General features: G+C 39.8%; 1 protein-coding gene across 3 annotated transcripts in view; it reads left to right on the top strand.

Moving 5' to 3' along the window:
- Window positions 1-26,757, top strand: part of LOC124170267 (serine/threonine-protein kinase DCLK1) — a 282,836-nt gene that overhangs the window by 105,394 nt on the left and 150,685 nt on the right. The window contains exon 1 of one of the 3 annotated variants that reach the window (XM_046549007.1): window positions 26,169-26,189. The exons of the other annotated variants lie outside the window; for them this stretch is intronic. The gene's annotated coding sequence lies outside the window, so the exon portion shown is untranslated. Of the gene's footprint in view, window positions 1-26,168; window positions 26,190-26,757 lie in introns of those variants that run through there. 3 annotated transcript variants of the gene reach the window in all.

Below are 26,757 nucleotides of genomic sequence, written 5' to 3'. Positions count from 1 at the left end.
CGTTTCGGAGCTTAACGGTGACGACTTTCATCGTTGCGGTCGGACTTAACCGTATTTTGATGCTGTGGCGTGGATTTATCATCTTCTGAGTCTCTCGAAAATGGCATGTTTCTGTCCGTCGGTCACGCGGTCCCCGTTCCGGTGCGCCGGAGGTTATTTCGTGACTGCCTCGAAAGCCCTCCTCTGCTACTCCTTTGAACTCGAAAAGCGTGGATCTGATACGTGTGGTTTTATTGCGGTGCCCGGGAGCAATTTCCGAGTGCCCGTTGTAAATAATTGCTTTCTTTTTTGATGGCGAGCCGTGACCGTGGCGAGTTGTGATGTGTGGATCCAAAATAAAAAGGTAATCCCAGCGGTCTCTGTTTTCAGTCAGGGAAATGACGAAACATTTGAAAGGCGCGTTTAAAAAGGCGTGTGAGTGAATCGTTTTTCTTTTCAATCATTTGTGTGGCGATTTTGTTTAGTAATTGAAATGTCATAGCCTTTATTCCTTTTTTGTCGGGTTGCCCTTTGCGCCTCAACAATTCCTAATTTTACACGAATGTCGTAATTTCCTTTGACCTAAGAAATGTGAAGACATTCCTCACGGTGAGACCCTTTCTTCAGACGACGTCTCAACAGCCAAGTTTATGTTAAATCTTCAGAGTTACTTGCTCCTTTGTATGAAATTATATCATTATAAAAATATGCTTTTCATCACCTAAAATTGGTATTAATTAGGTGCAACATTGCTCTTAAATCTGTGGAGGCAGCACTCACGTTTGGTTAAAATGTGCTAGGCAGGGTTCCAGCCGTTATTAGTCATTCCATGGGGTTCCGACTTCCACCTCGGTTGATTTTTCTGTGCTCATGGAGCATATTTTAATCTTTAAATCTGATTGTTGGATTCCTTGGGAACTAAAAGCGTGCCTTGATGTGATGTACTTGATTCTTAAATTAATGAGGGCCCCTACATTCTCGAGGATGGTGCGAGAAAAATTTCTTCTCAAGATTGGTATGTGCTCTATTATTTTTTCCTAGGAATGATTTATAGGAATTATTCCATCCTACAACTGTGTTTTTGCGTTATTTTCATGCTTGATGGATATTTATTTCGGGCGCCAAGATTACGCCGTCTTCATATCTTTAATATTAACACTACCAGTTTTACTATCTAAGGGACCCTATGCCGTCAAAATAGTTAAATTATCATTAGGGATCCATATGCTAAGTTTTGCCGATGGCATAGAGATGAGTCGCTTACCGAGACATGAGATAAGCTCGGTAACTTAAAATAGATCGCTAGATGAAAACACTCGTAAACAACCAGGAGTAAAATTAAGGTAACGATCTCTGGAAGGAAGGAGAACTGACACGGTCATTAACGTAGGAAACCAGAAACTGGAAAATCTAGGTGGCCGAGAAGTAGGCTCGCCAGCGATAAGAGGGAAATAAATATGCATAGATATTACAAACGGAAAAGATATTTTATGAGTGATAAAGTCTCCTGATTACTAGTAGTACATGTTCGGTGCTTCTCATGGGAGTCGAGACGTGAATTATTAATGTCGTAGAAATGCTTTGAAATGTGGTGTTTCAAAAACACTTTGCCAGAGCAAGTTCAGCGATCGTATGTTTTGTTGATGAAGTCATGGAATAGATTCAAATCATTATCTTAAAGGCGAAGAGTGATGCCTAAGTAAACATATGTTATGGCATGAGGACCAAAAGGAGATATTTTTAGGACGAGGGAGGTTTGGTAGGATGTGTCGTAGAATATTCAGAAATTGCTCTGAGGAGAAATTCACTAGAGCCGAGAATCGAGCTGCTGACCTTTGGCTTTCTTGGTCGCTGCGCAGACCATTACGTCCTACATCGTTCTTGGTAATTTTACGGATGGGTTCTCTTGCGGTCCATCATTGGATATCTACGCAACGCAGGTTTAAAAGGATCCACAAATTGCGCAAAGCCTCATACCAGCATTAAAGCCGCTATCTTCTCGTCCAAAAATTGGTCTTGTAGCTCAACAGTTTAGAATTGCTTCGCTACGAGATATATATTTGTTTATTTAGAAGACTATATTATGGGTAATCGTCGGCCGGTATTTTTTACGATGCTTATAATGTGACTAGCGAGTGTGGTTTTTCGCTAAGTATTTTTCTTGCCTAGTATGCGAGGCGATCGTATTCGGCCCCTCAGTGGATACATCACTCCCGCTCGTTCGGTCATTTTGGGTTTCGGGCTAGTCACTTAATATAGAAGGTATCATCTTGAAGTTTTCATAGTATGTATATAATTGACCGTGGTTAACATTTGACTGTGTCTCAAAATTTGAAATTATCACTTCCAGGTTTTCGCAGGTAGATTATTTTTGTTTATATGAGATTATTTTTTACAGGTTTCTGCGGCGTTGAATGAATGAACTCAACATTTTCGGGCTCCGTCCGCGTATGTTGACAAATATTCACAACACAGTCCCTCATACAATTATTTTTTATATTTGAGGAAAGGCCAACGGTAAGGATCGCTGACAACGATCTTTTTTGAAATACTCTGAAAATTTCAAGATAACGTAATTTTTAAAGGAGTTATAAGTCAGTAGAGAAAAAAAAACAAAATACTGCCGATGGAGCGGGAGGCAGCGGCGTAACCACGGGGGAAAAGGGGATAGATCCCCCCCTATGCCTCAGAGAAATAAAAAAAATATTTAAAAATATTGTATAGTTTCGACACTACATAGTAACTACATCAGCTTAAAGATAAAATTTTATTGCCAAAATGATGCAAAATGTATCTCCAGTTTTCAAAAATTTTCCCGACCACGTTGTCTTGGAGAGGGGTCGCCACCCCAGGCCATCTCATCCCCCCCTAAAGCTTATTCCTAGTTACGGCACGGGCGGGAGGAATGGGGTCGCTTAGTGCTGAAAAGAACACCTGAAGTGGATATGATTTAATAATAATGAGTGAATTATTTGTCTTGGATATTGGCCTTTTAGCGGCGATATGTACCCTTTTTTCATGCCAAAGAAATCTAAAACAACTCACATGTAAAATCATTTCGATATGCTTACGAGAGATAGTTTCACCTTATAGCATCATGGTTACGGAGTGCCTCCCATTTGTTCGCTAAATGTCATGCTTATCCTTAGTGCTCCGCGCATAAATATAGTGGTATAAACTCTATGGCTCCGCGAATGTGATGTGGCCCTCGCAGCCGTCCCGTGGACTACCAGTATGGCGTCTCAAATAAGCACAAAGGTCTTATAATCCAAATGATGTTGACAGGACCCTATTACTCACCCTAACTATTTGAAGATGCTGGTTACACTCTTCGCGAAAACTTACTGGGTGCACAAGTTGGGGGAATGCGTTGGAGGGATGATAAATTGAACGAAGAGTAAAGTGAGCACATGGCCGGCGAAATTGCCTACTTAGATTTGCAACGTGACTACATTGAACCAGGGCTGTATTGGATTATGCGTGTAGTCTTGGAGCACGTAACCGAGCCTAAGAAAGGATGAGAATGCTTACTCCATTACCCACTTCGGTGAACGGCTTGGGGCAATCAAATCCATTGAAGTCGCATAGCAAAAATCAAAATTAGCTAGGGGTACTTATGAAAACAAGATTTTTATTTTTTATAAACAAGAATACATAAAATGTACAATTTATGGAAAGAAAAACCGGTTTTACAAACCGTCCGCCCGCGACGCGCAGTTTTTATAAGAATGAACAATTGCATATTTCCAGTCGTTATTGCGTAGTACCGTACATTTTCGCTGAGACTGTACTTTATGTTTCCCCAACTCCAGTCTTGCTTCGAGCCCGCGTGCTGTGGCCGCGATCCCGCGAGAGTGAGGTCCCGAATGCCTTGGAGAGAGGACCCCTGTCGTCGCGCACTCATTGTTGCATCTCCTCCAGGGGGCCCCGCCCCCTTCCTCCCCCCAAGCATCTCGAGGCCGTCACGGCCCTCGCCTCAGCAAAGTACCTAGTTGGGCGGGGACTCTTCCTGTTTATTATTACTTGTATACATTTTTTCATCCCTCTTCCAGAGCGTTATTTCCTCCCGTCTTTCTTCGTTTCCCCTTCCGTCCCACTCCTACCCCTCCCCTCCCTTCGCCACGGAGTCTCTCTTCCTGCCTCTCTCCTTCAAGGATAGCTCCTTCCGCCCCCGCGCTTTCTGCTGATGCTGCTCTTCCTCCTCAGCGAAGATTATCTCCTATCCCCCCACATCGCTCTCTCCCCATTCACTTCCTCCTCACTGAGACCTCATGCTTGTTCATTGCCAGGTCTCTGTGAGACCTAAAAATGAACAAGCACGTGGTACATTCCGTGTATGTAAGAATGTTGTTTCGTGCTATATTCACGCATGTAATGAGTCATTTCCAATTGTCATTCTTTTATACATTAATACCAGTGTATTTTTGAGGGTCTTCAAGAATACACATTTCTAAAATAACTCTCCTGAACCCTTAAACTCTCGGAGCGTCAAGGCCTGTGGAAGGTGAGTCTATCGAAACGTCTTATGCTCATTTAATTTATACCCTGCGAGCCACATCTGAGGGTGTTTTGCTGGTCATCCGATTAACCCTAGCTCTAAGGGGGGGTCTCTCAAAATTACCTTCCACCTTGTCTTTATGTTTAATCCTCCAACTCAGTAAAAGTTAATGCTAAGATTTTAACGACATTCACGCTATGCTGCCCATCCAAATTGTTGCAATGAATTCGTAGAGACAGCGAAATTATCATATCGACCTTTAACGTGTGTACCTTGCTGATCTTCGCTGCTCGCGCTCGTAGTGTTAATAGCTGAGATTTACGATAATTTACTTTTTGCATCGCTTTAGCCAGGTCTGCCTGCGACCGGAAGCTGTAGTTAGTAACAATTCACTTACGTCCATCGTATTGGATTCCTGAATCCCTGAGGACGATGGGCGAGTTTCACATCGCAACGATGGAAGGTGATATGGAGGATCTTACCCGGTATGAAACCCGAGAAATCTTCTGTGGCAATGTTTGCCGGGAAAAAACCAACCATTAGAATGTGAACGGGGGTATTATTTCTCAGAAAATCCGAACCGCTGCAGCGGCTCAGCGTTCAGCTTCAGCGCGCTGAACCGTTGCCATGGAAAACCGACCATCCCTAGATGCAAGTCCGTGCTCTCTTACTTTTCTACCTTCCTCTCTCTGCGACCCCTTTGCTTCCGTCCTCTATCCCCTCCCCCTTTTCACCGCCATCTCAACGCCTCTCGACTCCGTGCCCACTTCCGCCACACTTATTCGCGCCCTTATCGCCCGCCTCTCTCCGACTGCTTTCAAGTGTTTTTCGGCGTCCCGGGCCGACTACTAGGGTCACGGCGGCGAATCCTTGGCCCTGTGCCCGCTCTCACAGGCATTTCGCGGTCGGAGACAAAAAATAATGCACTCGTTGTGGTTCTGTTGTTAGCCATTTGGTTAATTGCCGAGCGATTCCGGCACCTTGCTCTCTCCTTGTCTTTCCTCAAGAGTCGTTTTATTGCTTCTTGTTTTTGGGACTTAGCAGTTCGTCGACCTATTTGCTTGTAATGCACTCTTGAGCTCTTCGATATCGTTTCACTCGTCGGTGGATTCTGAAAACTCGGCCAGGGATCTCCATTGGTGCATGCAGTGTCTGGTGGAAGCTTTCAAATAGGGGTCGATGTAGTAGTTCGTTCGGTAGATCGTTGTACATTGGGGTCTTATATTGTTTGCGCCGGTTTTTAGTAGAAGCGAGATGTTTCATTGGCTTTAGTTCATCATCTCTCCTCATTTACAGTTTTGGTAGAAATAAGATTGTGTTATGAGTTTCAGATTGGAATAATCCCCCTTGCATGTTCATTATTCATTGAGTATATTTTTTTTCGTTATATCGTTGAAATTGGTTATATCTTCATCTAGATCTACATCTACGTACCTCCCCGCAAGCCGCCTCTATAGCGCTTGTGGCAGGGGTGTTAGCACATCGGCGTACGCAGCAGGGAGCAGCTGCCCCCCTCCTGGAAGCAAAAGTAAATTTATCTCAAAACGAAATTTTTGAGCGTATTTTCTTTAAATCCAAGAAAAGTGATATTTGTGTTAAACATGTAATCAAAATAAAAATATTTTTTGAGCAAATAAAGTAAAACACTGTAAAAGCGCTGTTATAATTTTCTTGAAATTTTGGTTTCATAACCTTTTCTGTGTTACGACGTTTACCACGGTTTGCCCCCCTCTGGTTTTGATCCTGGGTACGCCCTTGTGTTGGCACACTTGTCGTTTACAAGTAAAAAGTAAATGCCTATACGAAACTACGCGTAGTATTTATTAGTCTTTTATTTTTCTGGGCAAAACGTATTCCCATACCTATCCGTACGCCAAAATTGATTTACGTTTACTTTTTAAATATGGAGCAATAGCTATTTTGAGGATGAATGGATGGAAATACGAACGGAACCAATTGCAAAGGCTCCTAAAATATTTTTATTCCCTGTCGTACCAAAAAAATAGCTATAAGAGCATATCTACGTCAACATCTAGATGCAGGTTTTGCTCCTTTTGTGTTATGTCAAGTCACTCCATCAAAGTCCCCTCTACTACAGTTTTTCGTAGAAATTGCTGCCTCTTTCTGTGCTGTAAATTTATCATATTTCATTGCTTATAATCTAGAATCTATAATGTATATCCAATGTTGTAAAAGTCCTATTTCCCTCACGACTTGCGTTAATTTGTGCTTAGCGCCATATGAATGTGTCATACGGATTATATTATTGCTTGCGAACTGTAATTATTACTTTCTATGCATCACGTCTAAAATACGTTTTAAATGTTTTTCTGTGCCCTGCGTGTTTTTTCTGAATCATGTATTAACTTTCAGTCTATTCCATGACAGTCAACTTAGTACTGACTGCGTATTTATGTTCAGTTTCTGGCTTTCGTCTTGGAATCTTTATTGTACCCTTAGCAATGAGAGGTTTTTGAGGAACTTCGATACGTAATGACTTATATTCGGTACAGTGCATAGAGTTTTAATTTTTTAAATGTCATTTCTCAATTATGACTCCACATCAATTCCTTTGTGTATCAAATTCAACATTCTTCTATTCTTCCTACTTTAGCGAACCTATCCTAACAATTGCTTTTAAGGATTCATCACCAATCTCCACGGTCGCCTTCGGTTTCTGGTTGCAATAGTCCCATTTTTTTACTCTTGGCAAGGTCAACTTGTCTCGAATGATGAGATTCTGGCCAATGCGGTTTACTCCGCTCGTAATCCACCAAATTTCATAACTTGTATTTCTATGCACCGCCGTTCACGCGGCAAACTTCGAAATATTTCGTGTGTATCCTGAAAGTTCGAGCGTTAGTATTGTATCCTCTTACATATCTTCTCCTTTGCCGAGTTTGGAACTCGCTACTTATGAATTTTAAGTCAATCTTCAGCCTATAGAACCAATTGCTGGTTTTTTAAAGGGAAATGTACGCTAATTAGTGGATGTATAAAATATGGGCAGCGATTGCAATTTGGAATCTCGTGCGATTACTCTTGTATATCAGAGTCGTTTCTTTTTGCCTTCCCGATGTGATAATCAAATTTCTGGAATTCTTTCGCACCCTTCTCTGCTGATATGTTCTTTCGTCTCCTCTAGCCTGTGCATATACCCTTTCCCCTCCGTCAAATACCCTTCCCTCCCCCTCAAATGTCCCCCAATTCCACATTGTTTACGCTCCCCCTTCGTACCGTCCCCCACCCTTAAGGGTGTTCTATACCTCCGCGAAAAACGGCTCTGCAGACTTCAATTTGCTCGCCATTTACTCGCTTATACTCCACTCTGGAGAGAACTTCTTTTGGATATGGTTTAAGTTAAGATTATTGTTGAAGGCTAGTGAAAAAAATTATCTGAAAAGCATTTCTTAATTAGTTATTGGCGCTGAAAAACACAATAAAACGCCTGTTTTCTCGATGTAATTCTACCACGTAGAAAACGCGATTTGAATTTTTTTTTCGGGAAATGAGAACATTCATCCTTCTTCTTGGAAATAAGACACGTTTCATGAATGTCATCTTTGTAATAACCACGCTGTAGCTCAAATTCCGGAGCGTGTTTTCTCAACGTCAAGCGCTTACGATCTTTTCTTCCATGGCGCTGCTGTGTGATCCCCCACTCTCGAGGAAAGAGCTTCCCACCCCACAGCAGTCTCTCTCACTACTTCCCCTCCAACGTCCCTTGTGTCCCCTCCTTTCCTCTCTCTCGCCCATCTTCGGACCCCAGCGAGCCAACAGTTTTTTTTTCTTTATCATCCGAAGCCCTGTGTTGTGTTGCGAGCGGTGTGTTTGAAACGGGGGGAGCACGAGTTTTCAAGTTTTCTGTTCTCATGCAAGGAAAGTGAAAGGAAATCTAAGAGGAAGAAGAATATGAAGACCAATAGAGGAGAAAATAGGAAGCATATCTTTTGTGGGAAGGTAGAAAATAAGTACTAGGAATAATCCTTTTTAAGTGTGATACATTATTAACTGTTTTTATATCTTTAGACACGTATTTTCGTCCACGTAAAATCTGTAAAAAACGTGATGCAGCTAATAAATACACTATCAAATTATTTTAACTATTTTTGGCATTCCAAACCTACAACAAAATATGCTATTTACACTGTAGTAGGAGACACTGCTTTAAATTTAGTACTTCTCGATAATGTATTGGCTATGACTATAACATATTAATTTTTTTGTAACCAAACATTGAAAATAAGATGAATATAGAGAATATACTGCACATTATCAGTTAGGTCCTAGGTTACACCATCGCCTTTTAAGTTCTTGCCGACGCTAAAAAAGAATAAATATTTCACCAAGTAGGCAATATATTGTGTATACCTTCATTTCGTGTCTAAATATTTTCAAAAGTAACCGTTATGTCATCTAAACACGATGTGAAAAGTATCACGTTGGTTTATTTGTCTCGCATTTCCGACGTATATGTTTCTCGATAACTTACAACCGAGGGAATAAACTTCGATAAGTTATTTTCTTATAAAAAATATTCCTTTATTAAAATTATTAATATTAATTATTACGTGAGTCACCGAAAAGAAAGAATTTGAACTTGAACCAACGTATCACTAAGCAGGGGTTGATGCTTGGTCGATGTAATACAGCGATGACGTCTAGATGACCAAATTTAATCGTTAACTATCTCCTATTTGCGTAAATATGCTTTTGTAAGCAAAAATAGATACATGAGATCCAATAAACCCGCGAACCAGTTTTACAAGTATAAGACAAGAATTTTACTTGCGTAGTAGGTGTGACGAGAAAACAACCAATACACTAGGATAAAACTCGAATGTGGGATATTTATTTCTCTCGAGTGAAGTTATGAACACTGTTAGCGTTATATCTCTCACCGACAACCTGTTTCACGCGCTGCTTACACTCTTCTGAGCGACTGATTCTCTCAATGAATTGTTCTCACTTCAGGTCGTAATGAACCGAAACTCTGATGATGAATACAACTTTTCTCGGAAGTGCGCGGCAACTTCCGCGATTTTTCGACTCTAATTTTTGTGAGAATGACTGAACGAGGTAGTTAGTATCTTTTACCCATTCATCGAGCGAATCATTAACTAAAATTACGATTTCGTGTCGGAGTAAACCCCCAAATTGCGATATAAAAATGCGTGACTTCATGTAAAATACTAGGGCGCAGGATCAGGTAGACTCATTTACCTTAACTGTTGAAATTCTTCGGCATAATAATACGTCTAGAACTTTATGGCAACTAAATGTAATTTAATTATAAATTCTTCAGTTTAGAATGATACTAACATCACCGCAGCGCGGTTGTAGTCATTGGGAAGAAACTTAAATTTCTCAAGAACATTACCTGATCAATTTTCCGCTACCCCTCAGTACACTGTATAACCCTTCCTGGATGGCACCCTGCACTGAAGTTAGGTCTTTTACTTCGTATGTTTCCCATTTTTTTTTTTTCGAAGGGAATTTTCGTTCTTATACTCCACTATTATTAAAAATGAATGAGAATACATATATCCGTATTTTATATATGCGTATTTTATATATACCATGACTGTTATTTGCCACGAAAAAAAAACATTTCGCTAAGCCGGGATTCGAAGCCAGATCCTTCCGATTGCCGGTCGGTTACGTTATCAAATAATTTTTTTTAGGCGAATCTTAGACACAAGGAAAAAGAGAATCTCATATTCAAGTAAAAAGGTCGCTTCGCTGTATAATTGGTAGCCTATTTGACCGGCCATCGGGGATATCCGGGTTCGCATCCCGGGTTAGCCAAATGATTTTTTCATGTCGAATGTCATCATCATCATCATCATTAGTCAACAATCCTAAGATTGATTTGACGCAGCTCCCCATTTCTCTCTCCTATCCACTAATCTTTTCATAGCTACATATTTATTCTCTTTTACATCCTTTATGACCTGTCCTATATAACTCATTCGGGGCCGTCCCTTGCCCTTTTTCCCTTCCACTTGTCCTTCAACGATTGTCTTCATCAGACCATCGTGCCTCAAAAGGTGGCCAACTAAGTTGTCCCTACTTCTGCGTAATGTTTTTAGGAGGCTTCTCTTTTCTCCCACTCTTCTTAGCACTTCCTTGTTACTCACATGGTCAATCCATTTTATCTTCATCATTCTTCGGTAGCACCACATTTCGAATGCTTCCACTCTTGACTTCTCTGCTGCTGTCAACGTCCAAGCCACGCTTCCATAGAGAAACATACTCCATATGTAACATCTGATGAATTGTTTCCTCACTTCTATGCTGGTATTTTCAGCTGTAAGAAGATTCTTCTTTTTGTAGAAAGCCCTTTACACCTGCGCTATTCTGCTGTGTATTTCTTTCTTGCTCCGTCCATCGCTGGTAATTCGGCTTCCCAGGTAAGAGAACTCGTTCACCTCTTCAAGCTTATGCTTTCCTAGGTTGATGTTTGTTTTAGCCTCCTCTCTTTTGCTGCAAACTAATATCTTAGTCCTCTTTTTTTGATTTTCAGCTGATATCTGGCCATTGTCCTTTCCATGTTTGTCAACGTCTTCTTCAAATTCTTCTCTGTCTCGGCTGTGACTGCTATGTCGTCAGCAAATCGTAGCATACCAATTTTTTCCGTGGATATTGACACCCGAAGCCTTCTCCTTGATTTCATTAATGGCTTTCTCTATGTAAACATTAAAAATTAAGGGGGAAAGTGCACAACCTTGTCTCACCCCTTTTCTTATTCTTGCTTCTGCACCGTTTGGTCCACATTTGATTACAGCTACTTGGTTTTTATACAAACTATGAATAATTCTACGATCATTGTAGAGTACGCCGATTTCTTTCAAAATTCTAAGCATTGAATTCCATTCCACGTTATCAAAGGCCTTCTCTAAATCGACAAATGCTATGAAGGTTGGTTTGTTTTTCTCCATTCTCTCCTCTATGATCATCCTAAGTGCCAAAATTGCTTCCCTTGTGCCCCTGCTTTTCCTAAATCCGAATTGGTCCTCATCCAGGAATTCTTCTGCTCTTCGTTCAATTCTCCTGTAAATGATTCTTGTCAGAATCTTCGACGCATGTGTGGTCAGGCTTATGGTCCTAAATTCTTCGCACTTCTCAGCTCTCTTAAGATGCTTGCTTCAATGTCATTCTTTTCAACTTCACTTTCCTCTTCGACAACTTTTGAACTAAGTTTGCTCCCGTTGTATAATTCCTCCAGGTATTCCTTCCATCTCTCGGCTTTGTCTTCGTTTTCAATTAGAATGTTTCCATTCTTGTCCCTTATGGTATTACATTTTGTGTTTTGTTCCTTGAAATGGTTCCTCACTATTCTATAGGCCACTTCCACTTTCCCTTGTACGAGGTTATTTTGTACGTCCTCACATATGTTCCTCATCCACGCTTCATTGGCTTTCCTCGCTTTGCGGCAAATCTCGTTCCTTATTCTCTTGTAGCAAGCCTGTCCTTCCTCAGTGTTCGTATTCTTATACTTTCTCCGTTCTTCAATGAGGTCTAGGACTTCATCCGTGATCCATGGCTTCTTCTTAACACATTTTCTTCTCCCTAGAACTTCTCTAGCGGCCTCCTGAAATCCACTTTTTATGTTAGTCCAGTTATTCTCAACTGAGTTTTCAGACTGATCTAATTCTATCTTGCGCTCCACCACTTCTTGAAAGGTCGAATACATACTTGGTGTATTTAACTATGCACTCGAGCGCGTGACTGCGTACAAAGTTACTTGTTCGATGCAATACTTTGTATGAGTGAGAGCAAAAAACCTTTTGCATGTGACGCTGGATCCTCTTTCATAAATAACTCTAACCACTGTACGGAAGCTAACATTTAGTTGCCGTTCCTTGCTTAACAACTTTATTTGGTAGAATGATTAATGGTTTTCAAACGCTCTACATTAAAGCATATACTTACTTCGATTTAAAAATAAAATCCGAAGATTCGAACGTGATGGAGCGGAATTTTTCCATATTGAAATAAACACTTGAAATTTTCCACGATTAGAAGAAAAGTTATTGTGACTTAGATTTCAATGTTATGACAACATCTTCAACGTACAAATGGTGTGTAATTCATTCAATGTATCATTTTGGAACTATGCCATGTCTGATTACGAACTAATGGATTGGACTTTGCCAACATTTGGTTCGCTTTAATTTCGTAGGGAATAAATTATTTCCAATGCCTTTACTAATTTACTTTGAAAAACTGCGAGAAATCTTCCTCCTTCCGTTAATTATATAAAAGATAAGGGGCATAAGATCGAAATTCAGAGGAAAAGGTTCCGCCCTAAATAAATGGATAATTATGGTAAAGCTAGAGACTAAGCCGGTAGATACCGTAGTGGTACAGGTTTGCATAACTATGACGGACTACTAGGATGAAGAAGTCAAAGGCGTCTACGAAGATATCACAGCAGTAATCAAACAGGTAAGAGGCGGAGAAAACCTTACAATTTAAGGTGATTGGAAGGAGAAGTCTTTGTGTGTCAATATTAACAGATAAAAAGCAGTACATATGCTATGATTCGCTGACGGCATAGCAGTCATAGCAGAGACAGAAGAATTTTAAGAAGAATTTTACAAATATAGAAAGGAATATTGCCAGATATCGTTTGAAAATTAACAAAAGGAAAACTATGATATTAGTATGCAGCAAAAGAGAGGAGGCTAGGACAAACATTAGGCTAGGAAATCAAAAGCTAGAAGAGGTGAAAGCGTTTTCTTACCTGGGAAGCCGAATTACCAACGATGGACGAAGCAAGAAAGAAATAATCAGTAGGATAGCGCTGGCGAAGAGGGTTTACTACTAAAAGACGACTCTTCTTACATCTGAGATTACAAGCATAGAAGTAAGGAAACAATTCATCATATGCTCAGCAGAGAAGTCAAAGAGTATAAGCATTCGAAATGTGGTTCTACCGAAGGATGATGAAGTTAAAATTGATCGAACGTGTAAGTAATGAAGGAGTGCTAAGAAAGTGGGAGAAAACATAAGTCTTCTTAAAAACTTAAGCAAAAGACGGTACAACTTACTTGAACACATTATGAGACATGATGGCCTGATGAAAACAATCGTAGAAGGACAGGTGGAAGGGAAGAAAGGCAATGGGACGGTCCCGAATGAGATACATTGGACAGGTTATAAAGGATGCAAAAGGGAAGAAATATGTCGCTATGAGGAGGCTAGCGGATAGGAGAGAAGAATGGAGAGCTGCGTCAAATCAATCTAAGGATTGTTGACAAATTATTATGATTTCATACCTATAATCCCTTGGTACCTAGAAGAGCAGAAATATTCAGAAGTATATTTGTCCAACAGCGTGTACTATAGCCCAAACGTAGGAGGGTGAATTTTATCAACACACTGGCATTAAAATCTGGTTTTGGGGTAAGACAGGGATTATTCTGTCGGACGATATTGGATGTATTTTTTTTATTTTAAACTACATTTTGGTAGAATTACAATTAAAATTCTCTCTCATTTCACAGGCCTGTATTGTCGGCTTTCGAACTCAAAAGGTCTTGTTTATTGAAGTGAGGAACAGATACTGCTGTATTTGTGCGAGAAGTAGAGATAAAAAATTGGAGGTGAAAGAGCTAAGGTACAAAAATTGCAGCAAATCCTCGGCAGCAATGGAAGCTGACAAATTAGTCAAAGAGTTCAAAACAGGTATAAAAATGCGCGAATTAAAATATCATTGGATAATTGGTACGATAATATAAGGCACGGAATAATTCAGTGTCATTGTTCTAGAAAATACTATAATACTATCATTTCATTCGTAGGTGATGGTGACAGCAGCGTTAGGAAGAAATTGATTGAAGTACTGCCCTACGGTATCAACTGCCCAATAGTTAGAGTGCATAAATCATTTATTGTGCAACTACTGCAACAGGTTGAGGGAAATCGCAGAGAAATCAAACAAAACAGGAAGGTTATCAGTCGCTTTGCGTAAGAAAAGGGAGACAATACCACGGAAAGGGACACATTTTCGTTCTTCGGCCGATACTGTAATAATTTGAGTGAAGCTGATTATTTGAATCCACACCCCCTTGATAGTATTGTAAAATGATATAATGTTAATATATAAGCATTTTGTTACCACTTGAGGCGGTAATTTATGAGGCTTTATTATACTTGCCTCATGGATAATGGCAGAAATAAGTACTACAGGGATTTTATTGGAACGTAGACATTACAACGCGGAAGTGTCGGGAGTAAAGCCAAAAAGGCAAGGATGTAAGACAAGAGCGTACCCAGGGTCATAACTAGGGGGGAGAGGGCAATCCATGATCTAGAGGGGGGCGCAAACCAAGTTGCGACATTTTAGCATAGAAAAGGTGAATGAAACAAATATTTTAAGAAAATAATAACAGCGCTTTATTAGTTTATGATATCGTTTCCTAGAAAAAATCTCTTTATTTTAGTTACATATCTTATACCTACTAATGCATATCATTTTTCGTGGATTTACAGAAAATTTGTTGAATACTTTCGTTTCAATTAAGTACTGATTTTGCTTAAATACTTTTGAGATTTTTCCTTCTGGAGGGGGCAGCTGCCCCTTCTCTGCCCCTCGCCCATGATGTAAGGTTCGATTTTTTCGTGGGAGAAATTCAGGAGGAACGTCTTCTTTGTTATTACTCATCGTCCTTACTGTAGCCAATTTAAAAAAATAAATTTCTACTGTTTAAGACTGCTGGTACACTAATTGCCAATGGTAACGTTTCTTCCTCTGCATTCAATGTGTTCAGCTAAGCGTTTGAAACTTTCATGAGGTGAATTGGATTCTTTGAAAGGGCATCTGGCTATGTGCACATATAAATTTCAATTTTCAGGTAAAATTTCCTAGCATCCACCACAGTAATGACTTCAATACCATATTTCTTTGGCTTTTGGATAGATACTGCGTTATCGGCATCGAAATTATATAAGTTGCTCAAGGATCGTTATGTATTCTGATTGTGTATTTGCAAATTCAAATTTGTTGGATATTTTATTAATGAACTCAGTAATTGCGACTTTCTAGTCACTTTTCTTACTTTCTAGTCTAGTCTATGACTATCTAGGTCAAAAAAATAATGCACCGTAGAAAAAAATCCGATAGCTCAGTGTAAGAGAAAAATTTGATAGACTTTCTTTGCTCCAAATCTCCCTAATATCAACATTGAGAATTTTATTCGCACCTGAGAGAAAAAGGAGACTAATAAAAGCCAGTTAATCATCTTCACTCACCTGCCTAGTACCACGATCTCTTGCATAATTTCCACAAACTGAATTAAAGTAGGGATTTGTGATTTCCACTATTATATCTAATAATTCTGCGCAAAAATTGGCGAAATGCTGATGATTCATTTCACTCGGTTTTTGCTCATGGGTGTACTCCAGGAAGATGGGTCATCGGCGATTTAATCAATCCCAATGCGAGCAAATGAATTTTCATCGTCTTCACGATGGAACGGAAGCGAGAATAAATTGCACCACTTACGGTCGCGTCGGGTCAAAACATCGGTTGCAGCAAAACTAGGGAACACTTTGAATATTAAACGTTACTTAGAGTTAGAATTACAAGAAATTAGAAAATTACAGGAAAAACTCCAATTCAAACGGCATCATTTTAATAAAAAACATCGAAGGAAAAAGTCAATTTGACCCGATGCGATCTGTTCAGGGTTATTGGCCTTATTAAAGCTGTATGCGATGTATGATGCAATATGCAATTTATGATGTTCTTGCCATATAAATCAATAAATATTAAAAATGATTGAAAATCTGTTTTCGTTCATTCATTACTCGTCATATTCATTAGTGTTCTACCTGTAACGCTATGATTGCTGAATGAACACGTTTCATAAAGTAACAGTATTGAATACACGTTTTCAAATGGACGTGGGTGATTACTATTTCATTCATACTGAGGAATAACGTAAAAATGTAAAGTTGGACGTTAAAAAAAAGTTTCACGAAGTACGCGCATTTCGGTTAGCGTAATTGACTTTTACGATACTTTGAATAGCACTTAAAAATTTTGTGATGCGAACGTTGACCAGCTCTCCCGTTCGAGGGGGAGTCGAATAAGGAGAGAACAATGCAAGTAATCGCCTTTCTTCATAGAAGCCGGCCGTACCTACCAGCCTCGTCGAGAGCGTGCGTATTTGGATTCTTCCAAGAAACGTCAACCGAGTGGCTGAGATGGGACTAATGCCACCAGAGAGCAAAAATCAACCTCCGAATCCTGACCACTCTCAACATCGCCCTTCCGCAGTGAAATTTGATACAGGGTCGGGTGTTGTTTTCGGTCGAAGCTAAGCTCGACCCCTTTTCCTTTTCTTTTTTTCCTTCCATCAGCGACCACTCCCCTCCACCCAAGGAGGCTTCCCATTCCACTGGCCGTAGCGGCCGACTTCGCAACTAAAATCCGGCGACGGTTGAATTTGGATTTTTGAATTAGGATAGAACCCCCTTAAGCCCTTTTATGTCCGAAACGGCTGCAAGAGGGCGCTTGGAGAGCGTAGGCGGTGAGTCACGCCGGGGGCGGCGCAAGTGTCGGCGGGCGAGAGTGCGTGCGAAGGGGTGCTCCCGCAACGGTCCCCATGTGTGCGCTTGTGTGCGTGGAAGTCGAGGGCGTGTGTGCCTTGCGGGCAATTGCGAATGCTTTAGAGAAGAAAGGTTGACTGCTAAGAGGGGAAGATTGTGGGCTTGAAGGAACTCAAAGGGTTAAAGGCTGGAATGCCCTCATTCCACTGCGTTTATAGTTCGCTGTTTTGGTTAGACTTTGGTTACGCAAGTTTTTTGATGATGATGAAAAGGTATCTTACCATATCTCGACCCTTAGCTTTTAGAACTAACTTCGATGGAACTCTTGTATTACTGGGTATACATTTGTCGAAAATAAGGTGCTCTGATCGCAGTGAGAATTTTTACAGTGATCAGTGGATCACAGAGTAGTGCGGTTTTTTTCTGGCAATGGGGCAACTAAGCGCGTGGCTGCAATAGTACATGTTGTAGTTTTTTTCGCACACGAGTTTCAGAAATATAAATTTATATGTTTTAAGAAAATAGTTCTTCATATTGGCAGGGTTTAACTCTAAACGACCGGAATTCCGATGGAACACCTTGTCATCCAATTGGAAATTTGGTTATCAATGCTATGGTTTATTTTCTGGAGGACTATAGTTTTATGAGTATTTTGTCCAGTAGACCATTATCGAATGAAATTGTATGCTTAGAATTTTCATGCTGCCATCTTCGTCGGCCATTGCACTTCGCGTCAGCCATAGATCCTGATGTAAGCTGCTGGTTGCATGGTTTACATCTATGCCAACTGCAACGGCAGTTTTAGTCCCCATCATTTGAACTTTGTGATAGGAGCAACAGAAATAAACCACTCCAGGTTGATCGTATGGAGGATATCGGAGCAATATCGGAGATATCGTAATACACGGAGGTTCATGAGGATAGGGGAGCGTGTAGAGCCGAAAGAAAAAAAGGCCTGCTGTCTCTACACTTCGTTGAATTTTCGCACTGAAAGGGAAACACACCCTCATGTAGAAAAAGGCATTATGTTAGTGGAAGTGTACCGATAACAGTTACGGTGTGTTCACTGGCAAACATGTATGATTCGTTATGATATCCCTGGATAGAGCGTGGGCATGGACGAAGGGAGAGAGCATGGTGAGGGGATCTCAGATGAATTGCTCATAATTTCCGTTCGATTCTCGACTGCTGATGAAGTCACTGCTGTTTTTTATTAAGGACATTTATTGTGAGTTTTTTTTAGCAATAATGTGTTTGCGTCGTCACAGTGGTGATTGTATGAGAAAATTTGTTTTCAGGTTTAAGTTGAGGAAAGATAACTGGATGTTTTTTTTTTCTATTTAAGCATTTTCATTAAGCCTATTCAAATAAACTTTACTCATTTTTAATCATTTTGTACTACTTTATTTGACAGGATGTGCCAATATCAGCGGCACAATTTCGGTATTGTGTTCTCTCTTGACAATGCGGGCAATTGTTCCAAATTATGTCTTTTCTTTCCCTATAAATTTTATTGGAGAATAATTGTTAGATTTTCAAATACTTTGATTTCACTGTAGAGATAAATATTTCCTGTTGTTCCGTGGCTAAGCGTCGATTTTTTTATTTTCACTTGAATGTGTAACACTGCTCAATTTATCGCAAGTTGTTGCTATTTTGGGGATGTGGCCGTGTTACAAAGAAGGGAGCGTACTCCACGGTTGTAGTGTGGAGGCCGTTGAGGGTGTAGGGGGTGAAGAAGAGGGAGGGTCGGGAAGGAGACGGGTGGTGCTCATGACGATACGGAAAGAGAGGGAGAGGTCATGGGGGGAGGCATTAAATTTTGGTGGGGTAGGGGCTCTGTTGTGCCCCGGTGTGGTGGGCAAAGAGGAAGGAGCAAGCGTGTTTTGGATTGGGGGAGGACGGATGAATACGAAAAAAACGGACGAGGGGATGGGGAATGGGGTTGTTTGGGTACACCAGCTGTGCGCCCCTATGTTACGCCACTCGTCTATGCTCCGTCTACTCCATGCGATCGATATCGCTCTCGGAACATGGTTGCTCTGATATTGTTGACATCTGTGCTTTTCAGTTGATAGCGACGCTTTTAATTTTTTTGATAAATCTCTGTTCAAAATTTCGACTGCTCTTACGCAATTATTCTTCGAAGGTTCAAATTTTACTCTTCCAATGAACGTTATTTCGAATTTAAATTTTTACGTTATCGAGTTATGACGTTATTGAGTAATAGAGAAAATTAATTACTTTATTGAGTGTTAATTCAAATGAACAGTGTGCTCTATAATATTCAACTTGTGCTTTTCCGCAATTTTACCATTCCCTTAGTGTGGAGAAAATATAAAAGATCTTTGAAGTATTATATATTTGGTTGAGCATACAATTGTTTATACGTAGAAATTCGAAACTGCTGAATTGACGTTTATTTAGTGTACTGGAAAATAGCAATTGATAAGACATGGTGCGAGAGGTTTGAACTGGATTCTACCACTGGATGGTTGCTGGTGTTGAGGAGAAATTATGGGCTGTACAACTTAATTTGTGCTATGGTTAAAATTTTGATTCCCGGCTGCGAAAATTATCGAATTCCTGTATCGGATATTTCTTAAGTTTTGAGCCTTATGAACTATTTCCAACGATTGAGTGTATTGGAATGCGGAATTCTATTTACCTAATTTTCTGATTACGAAAACTCATATTTTTGGATTTAGATGAGTGCAAGATTTCGGTTTCTTTAACAGCGTAGGTAGGTGCGATCATCGCCGTGGAAACCGACGCAATAATTACGGATTTAGAATTTTAGTAAACTAAGTATGAGGGTAAAAATCTTCTTTATTTGATTGAAATACCCCGCTCAAAGAGTATTTTTTCAAAATAAGGTATTTGCGATGTAACCTCGTAGAAATCTCTCAAGTCATCTAATTATGTTTTAGCGTGTTTTAAATTAGTCTCCCGAGATTGATGGTATTTTTTTCAGTGACGATCACGCAAGCGGGAAAACTTTTCGGGTGTTATACACATTTCGGATGTATTTAAGATATCCTTTTCTTTTTTTGTATACTTATTCGAGGGCGATTACTAAGGAGTATTTGTTGATGAATTATGGAAAACCGACGAGATAATTTAATGCTCATGATGAACGGATTCATCTGCGGCTCATAACTACGGTGCTTACTATAAATAATCCAGGCACTTGTTATCTTTCAGCGTATATTCGGTGCTCGTAATTCCGGTCTGCTAGTGAAACTACGTTATTGCGTCGTTGTTAAGGCGGAAATTTTTCACCATATAGTCGACTCCTCTCTCTCAGTATTGGAAGTAGGTGATTCACTATTGCTAATCGGCCGATGTTATTGCCGTCAAAACACCCTTCCCCCATCTGCCCAACCTTCTCTCCTCGATGTCCCATTTGGCGTCCGACGAGGTACGGCATGGACGCAGATGCGCTTGTGATCTTGAATCTAGTTCGTGGTGCTATTGATTCAGTATGTACGTTGTCGTTTCAGTGCCAAAGTTTTGCGAACAGGGTTGGGGTATTTAAGTGTCTGTGAAGATACAAGCGCATCTTGCTATCTAGACCGACTCTGGCGATCTATTGTTGTCGTCGGCCGATTTTATTATTATTTTACCACGTTTAATTATACTCGCTTTCTTGTTTGGCCTTCCGGGAAAAATCATGCAACTCGAATTTCGACCTCATCCTGATTACCTAGAGCGCTGAAATTTTCGGAATAGCTCAGAATTGGATAAAAATGCAATATTCTTATACTTTTACCACGATCGGAACAGTATCTCGAGAATTATTCAGTCTTTAAAAATTAAATATGGAGTTCCTAATGTGGCCACTACAATCCAATGAAGGCGCTGCAATAATAATAGGCGCAAAATAAATTTTAGTAATATATGGTTATTTGAATTTATCTAAAGTGTCATACCTTACTTGTGTATTTTATCGTTTCTTCTTTCCTAACTCAAATCGCTGTCGGTAATTTTTTTTCAAAAACTTACGGGATATTTCCAAAAACGTGTGGGAAAACCAATTTATGACATTGTCAGTGGAGATTTTCTAATGCACAGCCTAATTTCTGGATATAATAGTATTTGGGTAGGTTTTGTAAATTTATCTTCTTTAGACTGTATAAGGTACACTTTGGCATGATATTGATTGAAACTTTCGATAAATATAAAGTTTACTTCATGCTTTTTTGAGTGGCTATTATCAATGGGAAAGCTTTTAGTATTAATTTTTAATTCTTTTCTGAGACCACGGGTTTTTATGGTGTGTTCAACTTTAACACCGATTAATAATCATTGCCTTAGGAATTGTGTTACCCATGGAAATTTCTGTGAATTCTATTGCCTTGCTCGCGGCAGTTAAGAATTATTTCATATTTTAACTACGGTGTTTAGTCTATGAGGTCAAGGTTAACTAAGCATTATAAATTGTTGACTTCTATCCATGCATCGGCCAAAATATGTAGTTAATTATGTTTTTAAAGTGAAAGTTAGTTAATTTTCGAACAGGATGGCATAATTTCCATCATTTTGTTGAGAGAGAATTCAGCGAGGTATATTTAAATCGGGTATTACTTTGCCGTCCTTATTTTAATCCGCACTTACCTGATTAAAAAACGAAGGGAGCAAGGAGGGACGTCTTGTGTTCCATTCTGTGGTGGGATGGAGGAGTATTTCGACTCGTGATGGAAGAAGGGGCCGCACTTTTATTAAGGGGGGCGCGTGGAGTGGTTCGACGTTGCCCCGCCACGACGTCGTCTCTTTCTCCTTTTTTTTAATGCCTCTCCATTCTCCTTCCGTGCGCCCTCGCTTTAATTGCCACAAAAGAGCCCTCTCTCTCTCTTTTCCCTCTCTGGCGTGCTCTCGTGGTGCTCAGTGTGCGCAGGTGTTCGCGTGCGTGTGTGCACAAGTGCGTGAAGATGCGTGATTCGGTTGAAGAGACCGAGAGAGAGAGAATGAGTGACGATTCGAGAGGAAAAATGTTAACTGTGTAGCCTAATTTTATCTAGTATTTTCTTTTTTGTTACTCATAGAAACTGTTTGGTCTTACTTTCCACTCGCTAAGTGATTGAACTCATGGGTTTGTTTTGGATACGTGCGGTAGAGCTCACCCTGGCTCAGGCATTTGATATTTCCATATCTATTGAAAGGAGACCAGCTTCGTTTCCCTGGGACACCTCGCGCTTTGAGCTTTTAATTTACTTCGGGGTGTCCGAAGGACACTTCAAAGTTTGCAACAAAATTCTCAAAAATGTATTCTTCTTTATCTTGACCTCTTTGGAATTTACCTCTATGATTGCTAAAAATAATAAAAGGACTCATGGCTTTTTGAAAGAAAAATTGGGCAAAAGATATCAGTGAACTTTTGGTTAATGAAGACGGTTACGGATAGAGGTCTTTACGTGAAGTAAATCCTGAAAATTAATATAATATAAGAGGTATTGTAAAAGTTATGAACAATAGTAAATAAATTTTATTTTGACGCATGTTGAGTTGTAACCTTATCTCCTTCTTCTATACTGATCCATCAAGTGGCTTTTCGCGATCATAATGAGGCCCACACTGTAGAGATCTGAGAATAATTTAAAATGTTCGTACAGGGAGGTGGAAACATGCGACCCGTTGGCAGAATACGATCCCCGAGGGCAAATAATCGTAGCTCCCACCGCCAATTGTTGCTAATGCTTTTCGAACTTAGTACAAAAGTACTTTTTTGGTATTTTATAGCTAAAATTTTGTGCGTAAATTTTTAATATGTAATTTCATCTCAGGAAAATTCTGGCGAGTCGTTTGCGCTACGAATGCGCATTTATGCCTTGGAAAAGAGTGTAAATATTCTTTAGTATTTTTTTCTTCTTCTGTTTTACCACAGCATTTTTTTTTTGCTGGCCTCCACTCCCCTTTTTAGCTTACCAATAATCCATCTTGTTATCCCGAGAATCGAAAAATATTTCATGCTAATAAAATGAGCTGGATGAAAATATATTTAATATGGAAAATATGAGGTAGTGAATCATCAATTTCAAAACAATTCGTCGCCACACCTAAATACCTAAGGTCACGCTCCTTAGGTTGTTTCCTGATCCGTTCGTATGCTTATGCGTAGATATTTTCGGATGCGAAGATTCGCCGGTGGGGTTGTGGGAGACGAGGGATGGAGAGTGGGTGGGTGCTCACTTGGCGGGGTGACTCCTCCTACGCAAACCCCTCCCCCTCCATTCCACCTCTCCGCGCTTTTATTCATCTCGTAACGAGGGGCTGTTGCGAAAAGCGCTTGCCGGCGTCTTCTGCTTTTGGAGTGTGCTCTCGGAGAAGGAACCAAGGGGTTCAAACCCCTTGCCGCGTCAGTCAAGGGATGGAGATCATGGGGAACTGAAGAGAGAGGGTTGTTTGCTAAAAAAAATAGAATGAACCCATCCTCCTTGAGTATATTTATTCTGTTTCAATTACTCGAGATTTTTTTCTACCTCCTCTTATCCTCTTGAGGAATAGTTTTTTCATATTCTTTTTCAACTATTGAATAACAAGAGTGGAAGTTTCGTATTATTCCCATATTATAATTTTTTTACTTATTCTTGAGCATCTTAAACATCATAATGAGGTATATCAATGATGTAAGCTCGTATTATGATTGTAATGAAGCTAAAAGTTTGGATCGAGCAATAAAAATATTGACATTCGGACTCCCCAAACCCGCGAAATTAAAAAATTCCCTTTATTCACTGAACACACCTCCTACGCACCATTATTCATTGCCCTCATCGTAATTTATCACACTTTCCGTCTTTGCTTTAACGGATCACGCCATATTTCTCCCTATCTATGGTAAATTGTATACCTCAGTCATCACTTTCAAAGTACACTTGATTCTAAATAAAATTCGATTTTGGGAGCTTAACGCGTACTTTGGTATCACTTCCGTTTCCCCACGCGTGCTGGCAGCTTCCTCGGAATACAACTTTTGATAGAAGAAATTGAGTCTTATCTGTAAAAGATATAAATCGAGTAATCAAACCCTCGCTTGCTGGAGGTTTACTGAATGTGTAACTTCTCCTTATTCATTGAGCCTTTCCTTCCAGCTTGCGCGGAGAAACGTCAATAGAAGTATTACAAAGGAACGCGGAAAACACCCTGGAGCGAATTTTATTTTATAATCAATGCTCCGCGAGAGGTTCAATCAGTCAGTGCTCTTGAAACATAATTCGATGTTTGGAAAACGACAAGTTGTAATTCATAATGCAATACATTCAAGTTTCATTTGGCGCTTACAGAGTCAGCATTTAAAACCCGGGTGCATTAATTGCCGTTAGCATGCCTCGAAGTGCGGGTAAATCCGCTCGTTTAGCTCTCGTACGTATTGTAGGATCCTGTATTTGACTTTTTATTCAAATATGTTTTGAAATTATTCTTGCGGAAATTCTTGTCCATTTTAGTGAAAAAAGCTATACTTACACATTATTCCCCAGCGCGGTACACCGTCTAGAATAAGTTTGTAATTGTAGAATAAGAATTATGAGGGCAACTTCAATGGACCGAGTGATCTGAAAGAATTCTTTGAAAAAGAAAGAAAGAAAGATCTGTTTTCTGTCAATTTTGATTTATATTGCGGAATTCCCCCTAAGTTATTCTTATTTCTGTATTTTCTTAAATCTCATTACCTTATTCTTGCTTTATGTCTGTGTTCTATGGATCAATGTCTCCAATAAGCCAAACTGTGGCGTAAGTAGGTATATGCTTTTGGGAAGATGAAGGGGTTTGGTGGGAGGGGTGACCTTCTCCTAGGCAACGGGAAAATTTTTAAAAACTGTCATGCCTGAAAAAACATTTTATATCATTTTGACACTTAAAAAATTTGGGCTTCACTCGTAATTCCGCGGAAAATCATTACAGCAGGGATAATATTGGTACACTGTAATATTTTATGAGGCTCTGGGTTGAGGGAATCTATCCCCTCCCAAATTTACACTACTGAAGCCTAGTATATAGGGTAACCCGGGGCGGGGCGGAGTAAGCGATTTTTTTAAGTGCGAAAAAAAGGTGCTGTGCAAGCGGTCTACATCTAGTCCATATTGGTGTTGCTTATTAGTAGAGCAACACCAATCTGGACTAGTTATAGTTATTGCCGCTTTTTTCGCACTTGAAAATCGCTTATCCCGTTCCACCCTGGGTTCCCCTATGTGCATTTCTATCAAATTCATTCATTTCGCTTGGCAGATTTCCCTTTTCATCCTCTTCCGTTTGTAAAGGAGGGAGGAATTCTAGAGGTTGCCGGAGACATTTGAATCACCGAAATGAATGAAAAGGGTCTCGGCGAAACGGGGAAATTGGGGTATTCGCCCCGAATTGGAAAGCTCCTGGGGGCTCTCAATCTCAATGGCGGTCGTTGTGCGGAAAATCATGGTATTTCATCGATAAATGCCTTCCCAACCAACCCCTAAACTTTCACAGAATGGATTACCTGACATTAAAAAACTGTTAGGGTCTCTCGACTCAATTCCTCATTGAAAGCTTTGGCCCGTGTGAAAATTAACGAGTGTCGCCGAAGAGAAGAAAAAATACTCAAATGGTCTCTGATAATATGGAAAAAGCTGGAAACGTCTTGTGTTATTTGTAATTCCGTTGAGTAGAGAGGGGAATTTCTTTTAAATTGAGAAATTCAGTGAACACTTGGGCAAATCTGTGGATCAAGAAGTAAACAATTTAATTATCCATACAGCGGGGCAGAGCATTCAGGAAAAGTGAAAGCAAAGTCAATTTTAAAAAATCTACCCGAAAAAATATTTGAAGAAATGTTTAGTTAGTGTTATTGAGTTTTAATTCTCCTCGGTGTGCAATGATACTGCAGATATTTCTTTCGTTTGCTAAAATTTTGATTGGTGGTGCTTTTCATTTGAGATGCCTGTGAAATATTTTTATAATTTAATTTATGTGACATTGGCGCCTCATGATAAACGTTACAAGGGATCAATTTTCTATGCGTAATTTATCAGCTTACCAATTATTACTTGTGAATTACGTATTTTATCCTAATGTCGGAATGAGTACTTTTTTCTTACTTGTTTTATTTCTGTTACAGGTGAGCCCAAATTCTTCTATTTTTCCTGGCGTTGTGGAGTCGATCTCATTTGCCTGGAAAAAGGTAGTTATGTCGTTCCATATTTATGTGGTCCTTTTCGATATAGACTTCTACGAATCTCAAATACTCTCATAATTCCTAACGTAGCATTAGCGTTGTGATCTCAACCGTAAAAAATGGTTTACGGGAAGTAATAGTTTTAAATTTTATGCCAAGTCCGTTTGCATCGAATCATTCAATGTTTGCCCACCTTTCCATCTGAAGAAAGCATTGACATATTGTTCTCTGATCAGCGTCATGGTGTCGTTGTATATTTTTGACAACCTACCTTTATTTTGACTTAACTACAAGGCACAGTTGTGCAGTGGAATTTTAATGTGCTCATTTACTTAAAACGTATGAGAATGATATGAGTAATTTGGAAGTCTTATTGTATAATGATGTGTTAGTCACTTTTCAGGCGTTGGTCCTGTTGTTCTCTTTTATGAATCTTTTTGTTACGGCCTGCCGTGTTTTTCTGTTCCAAGTTATTTTCATGAACTGTAATTAGGCCGTAAAGTGCGGACAATCGTGTAGTTTTAATGAGTGTCCCGTATTTACTGTTTAGGAATGAAAAATAGTGAAAATATGT

The sequence above is a fragment of the Ischnura elegans genome, chromosome 1, assembly GCF_921293095.1.
Source record: "Ischnura elegans chromosome 1, ioIscEleg1.1, whole genome shotgun sequence".
In the NCBI taxonomy this organism is placed as follows: domain Eukaryota; kingdom Metazoa; phylum Arthropoda; class Insecta; order Odonata; family Coenagrionidae; genus Ischnura; species Ischnura elegans.
The sequence above is the reverse complement of the archived record's forward strand: the minus strand, read 5'-3'. Positions and strand labels throughout refer to the sequence as shown.